This window comes from Gossypium arboreum, chromosome 12 (assembly GCF_025698485.1).
Source record: "Gossypium arboreum isolate Shixiya-1 chromosome 12, ASM2569848v2, whole genome shotgun sequence".
NCBI lineage: Eukaryota > Viridiplantae > Streptophyta > Magnoliopsida > Malvales > Malvaceae > Gossypium > Gossypium arboreum.
In genome coordinates this window covers 40276024-40281958 of record NC_069081.1, presented here as the reverse complement: position 1 = coordinate 40281958, position 5935 = coordinate 40276024, and the positions used below count along the sequence as shown (strand labels likewise).

At 39.0% G+C, this 5935-nt stretch overlaps 1 non-coding gene across 1 annotated transcript; it reads left to right on the top strand.

Annotated features, from left to right (window-relative positions):
• Nucleotides 1-2508: 2508 nt before the first annotated feature.
• On the top strand, nucleotides 2509-2614 carry LOC128286072 (small nucleolar RNA R71). Its single transcript, XR_008276617.1, has one exon. It is a non-coding gene; the product is annotated as a small nucleolar RNA R71 (small nucleolar RNA).
• Nucleotides 2615-5935: the final 3321 nt, after the last annotated feature.

Genomic DNA, 5935 nt, shown 5'->3' with positions numbered 1-5935 from the left:
GGAAGGGGATGGTGAATAGTGAGGGGTTTATATAGATTTTGGGCACACGGGCGTGGCCTAATTTTAGCCCCTGTGTTTCGTGATTTTTTAATTTGGGCGCGTCTAAAATTTGTTCCATGCCCATGTTCTTTGGGCGTGTTGGTTCACACAGTCATGTCGCACGGCCGTGTCCTACTTCATTCGCTTCTCCCACCCCCGTGTTCAAATGTGCACACCTGTGTTGGTTTGACAGTGTCGACCATGGGTGATAGGCACGGGCGTGTCGCACGCTCGTGTTGTTTTGATAGGTTCGCCCACAGCTACGTCCCATGTCCATGGCAACTTATCGCATCCCGTGTTGGGAAAAAATTTGCCCTGTTTTCACACGGCCGTGTCTCCGCCCATGGTGTAAGCACGGCCTAAAACATGCTTGTGTGCCTAGCTGTGTGGATTAGAAAACCTGTGTTTCAAGGACTCAGTTAGTGATTAGATGTTAAAAACTAAAATTTTAAAGAAATGAATACTGTTAGTGCTTGGGTTGCCTTCCGAGAAGTGCTTATTTAGAGTCTAAGATCGCTTTACCTCTCTTTTGCGTGATCATGGTGGTGCGAGGAGTTTACACTCCTCATCTCTGCTATCAATTTCATGAAAATAAAGTTTTAAACGAGTACTATTTACTTTAAAAGTGCCAAATTTTGGATGAATTACCTCGACTGTAACGTATGGAAAAATGTTGAGTACCGTAAGAGGGATTGCTCCGTTAGGTTCAGAAATGACAATACGAGGGTCTGTTACATCTAGTAGTACTTTGTCTCCAACCTTAAGTTGATTTGGTGAAATATTGAGCTTGTCATGGCATGATTTTGGTTTATCTTGTGTCCTTGGTTTATGTGTTCGCCATTCATCTAGTTCCTTGATTTGTAGCCTTCATTCTTTATAGATGGGTTCTTTGTTGTTACTTGAACAATGCTCATGTGTGCTCTTTGAACGTGTTTCCTGTAAAGAAGGTTGCATCACATGGTCAGTATTAATAGGATTACAAGCTTGAAGAGTAACTAAGTCATCACCCACACGAAGTGTGAGTTCACCTGTACCAACATCAATAACGGTTCTAACAGTTGCTAAAAAAGGCCTTCCTAGAATTAGAGGTGCGTCACTACCCTCTTCTATGTCTAGAACAACAAAATCGATTGGGAATTATAAATTCATCAATTTTTACAAGTACATCTTCAGTGATGCCTCTAGAAAATCTGATAGTTTTATCGACTAACTGAATACTCATCCTAGTTTGTTTGGGTTTCCCAAGACCTAGTTATTTAAACATTTTGTAAGGCATGACATTAATACTAGCCTCTAAATCAGCTAAAGCATTTTTAACATTTAAGCTACCAATTAAACAAGGAATCATAAACTCCCTGGATCTTTCAATTTGTTGGCAAGCTTATTCTGTAGAATGGCTGAGCAAACTGCATTTAACTCCACATGCGACGCCTCATCCAACTTCTGTTTATTTGCTAAAAGCTCATTTAAGAACTTGACTGCGTTTGGCATCTGCGAAAGAGCTTCAATAAATGGTAAGTTAATGTGTAATTTCTTTAACAGTTTAAGGAATTTACTAGATTGTTCATCTGTGCGGTCTTTCCTTGTCGCATTAGGGTATGGCACTCGTGGTTTGTACTCTTTACTTACCGGTTTCTACTCACTGTGGTCTACCTTGCCTTTACCTTTACTTACCACAATTCCTTGCCTCGATTCTGGTTCAGGTTCAACTAACCCTTTCTCGTCTTGGATGGTAATTGCGTTGAGTTGTTCCCTTAGGTTGGATTCAGTGTTCCTCGCCAGGCTACCTTGTAGTCGTTCAAAAATCAATTTAGCAAGTTGGCCTATCTAAGTTTCGAGCCCTTGAATCGATGCTTGTTGATTCTTCAGTGCTGTCTCGATATTCTAAAAATGAGTTTCTGACACCGAGATGAACTTTGTTAGCACTCCTCAAGGTTCGACTTCTTTTCCTATTGGTAAGGTAGTTGTTAAAAAGCCGGAGGATGTTGTGGCCTTTGATTTCCTTGACCCCCACAAGAAATTGGGATGGTTCCTCCAACCTACATTATAGGTATTACTGTATGGGTTAATTTGAGATCTAGAATTATTATTACCCATGTATTGGACTTGTTCCTCCTCGTGTTGGGGTTGAAGGATTGATATTCCGTGTGTGTTCCTCTTCTATTTGAATCACACCTCATAACTGGATATACCTGAGTACAATCACACAAACTGTCAATCTTTTTATTTAAGAGTTCTATCTGGTTAGATAGCATAGTAACCGCATCGAGGTTGAAAACACCAGCCGCTTTCGTTGGCTTTGTCATCGTAACTTTCCACTGATAGTTATTCAGTGATATTTCTTCAATAAATTCGTAAGCCGCTTTAGGTGTTTTGTTGTTCAAAGTTCCACTGCCGGCTGCATCGATAAGTTACCTCGTTGAGGGGTTCACACTGTTGTAGAATGTCTGAACCTGTAGCCAAAGTGGTAACCCATAGTGAGGGCACCTTCTCAAAAGATCCTTGTATCTCTTCCATGCATCATAGGCGTTTCTAGATCCATCTGCACAAAAGAAGAGATGTCATTCCTCAACTTAGCTGTTTTAGCCGGCAAAAACTATTTAAGTAAAAACTTTTCGAACATTTATTCCCAAGTAGTGATTGACCCTCGTGGTAACGAGTTCAACCACTATTTAGCTTTGTTTCTTAGTGAAAAGGGAAACAACCGAAGGCGTATGGCGTCGTCAGAAATGCCATTGATTTTAAATGTGTCGCAAAACTCCAGAAAATTCGCCAAGTGATTGTTTGGATCTTCATCCTGCAAACCATCAAACTGAACAAATTGATGTATCATTTGACTCGTGTTAGGTTTCAGTTTAAAATTATTTGCAGCAATAGCAGGCCTAACTATACTTGACTCAGTTCCTGTTAAATTCGGTTTAGCATAATCATACATAGTGCGCGGAGCAAGATTCTGATTTACTGGATCAACAACAATCGCAGGAGGTAGCGGATTTTCCTGATTTTCAGTCATCTCCTCAGTTGTGGTTTGAATATCGTCCTCTTGCTCTTCCTTTGTGTACCTTAAGCTTCGCCTAATTTCTCTTCGGTTTCTACTAGCTGTGCGATCAATCCCACTATCAAAAAGTAATGGTCCCAACGGGTTTCTTCTAGTCATACACTATAAAAAACCTGCCAGAAACGAATAAAAGAGAAAATTAGAAAATAAAATAAAAATTTAAATTACAAATAAAGTAAAATGGCTAAAGTAATAAAAATCGAGTGTTCCTAATATCTTAGTTCCCCGACAACGGTGCCAAAAACTTGATACGTGATATTTGCGACTGGTTTAAAAATTTATAATTAATTGTTCTTGAAACTAACTATTATCACAAAGGCAAGTGTACCTATCGAACCGTAGTATAGCTTTAGCAAGATCGGATTGTCGAATCCAAAGGAACCAAGAGTACTAGTAATTACTTTCTTTTTATTATCTAGCCTAAAAATTAAGGGATTTGTTTATCTAAACTAATTAACTAAACTAAAGGTGCACAGAGAGAAAATTGGGGAAAACCTTTTGGAAAACTTGATTAATTAAGACAATACCCAATGAAAAATCCACCTAGACTTCACTTGTTATTTGACTCTGAATCAAACGATTTATTCATTTGACTTGGTCCGTAGAAATCCCTAAGTTATATTATTATCTCTCTCGAGACTAATAACATCTAACCCTAGGTTGATTAATTGAAATCTCTTTCTAATTAACACCCTAGTGTTGCATTAACTCGATCTATGGACTCCCTTATTAGGTTTCACCCTAATCCGGCAAAATCTTGTCACCCTATCTCTAGGCGTGCAATCAACTCCGTTTAATTACGACAAATTTACTCTTAGACAAGGACTTTTGCTCCTCTGAATAAGTGCATTAACTTGAATCAATATCCTGGAATATTAGAACAAGAACTAAGAACACATAATTAAGAACAAGTCAAATATTTATCATACAATTCAGATAATAATAATAAGATCCGTCTTAGGTTTCATACCCCTTAGGTATTTAGGGGGTCTAGTTCATAATTATGAAATAAAACATCTCAAAAGAATAAAGATAACAAAACATAAAGAAAACCCAAAACTCCTGAAAGAAATTCAAGGGAGATCCTCAGTCTTGACGATGAATTTGGCTTCTGAGATGGATCAATCGACTTTCCTTGAGTAATTCCTTGCCTCCTACTCTGTGTCTCCTCTAATCCTCCTCTAGTGTGTTTAAATAGGCTTTAGAATGCCTAAAAGCCCTAAAGAGTTCCCTTTTCCAAATAGAATTAGACTTGGGCTCGACAGGGACACGCCCATGTGACACGACCGTGTGCGATTTCTTCAATTCGTGTTCAAGGTTGTTAAATAGGCACGGGCGTGTGGTCTACCCGTGTAAGGAAGTCTAGGCCGTGTTGATTTCCCACGTTGGCCCATTTTCTCTATTTTCGGCCTGTTTCTCGTTCCTTTTACTCTACTGTGCTCACCTAAGTATAAAACATTAAATTAAAGAATTAGGAGCATCAAATTCACCAAATCTAAGGAGAAATCATCCATAAATGTGCTAAGCATGAGATAAAAATATGTATAAATTATGCTTTATCACATCGGAACGGATATGTGAAAGCTAGTGTAAGACCATGTTTGGAATATGGCGTCGGCCTCGATTTCGATAGTTAGTGTAAGACCATGTCTGGGACATGGCATCAACTTGATGGATGAGCCAGTGTAAGACCCTGTCTAGGATATGGCATCGGCATTATACCCTATGTTTGAGGCTTAGTGAATATCCGATAGCATTCCAAATGGTTCAACGGTGAGAGTTATAGTTTAAGTTAAACAAGAAAAGTATAACCATGTTATGAGTGGTACAAGTATCTATTTGAAATATATGAGATGTGAGCTCAAAATATGCGATATGAATTGTATTGGATAGTGATAAGTAAGTTGTGCTTATGCCTACTTTTGTATTTTGAGCATGATGATGAATGGTAAAGTTGTTGTTATATTTAATTGCATGCAACTTACTAAGCTTTATGCTTACTCCCTCTCCTTTCCATTTTCTTATAGTGCCACCTAATTAGCTTGAGGATCATCGGATGTCAGAGGCATCGACCACACTATCATCCATAACATTTGGTGTAGTTAGATCTTTTATTTTGATTATGGCATGTGTAGGACCTTAACTTTTGAGTTTTGTGCCATTGTTAATTGGTCAAATGTATTGGCTTAATCTAATATTTGTTTCATTTTGTATAAGGCCGTGGAAAATGGCTAATACTGAAAGTTATTATGTGAATGCAAGCTAATATTTCATGAATGTGAAATTGTTGGCATGGTTCAATATATGTAATGCATATAGGTCTTAACTATGGTTGTTCGATTGAGAAATCATATTAAGTTTAACCTTTGATATGTTAGTTGATGTTAGATTGTGTTTCAAGGTGGCAAAGGCTTGGTAGATAGCCTTATTTTGTCTACACAGGTAGACACACGGGCATGTGTCTAGGCCGTGTGTGACACACGGGCAGAGACACAGTCGTGTGTCAACCGTGTGGAGGACACGGCCTCTGGCCACAGGAGTGTGCCTTGGCCATGTGCCCTTTATTAGATTTGGACGTTAGAAATAGAATGTTAAGGTTTTTAGACACAGACTAGGATACGAGCATCTTATGGCCGTGTGAAGGACATGAGCTATAGACACGGGCTTGTGTCAGGCCATGTGAAAACCCCTATAGGTTCAAATTTAGAATTTAATTCACACGGACTCAGGGCACGGTCATGTCCCCTTGTGCTTAGGCCGTGTGAACCACACAGGCCATCAGCATGTCCAAGTCATAATAGCCACTCGGGGGTGTACCATGTTTCAAGAGTCATCTGT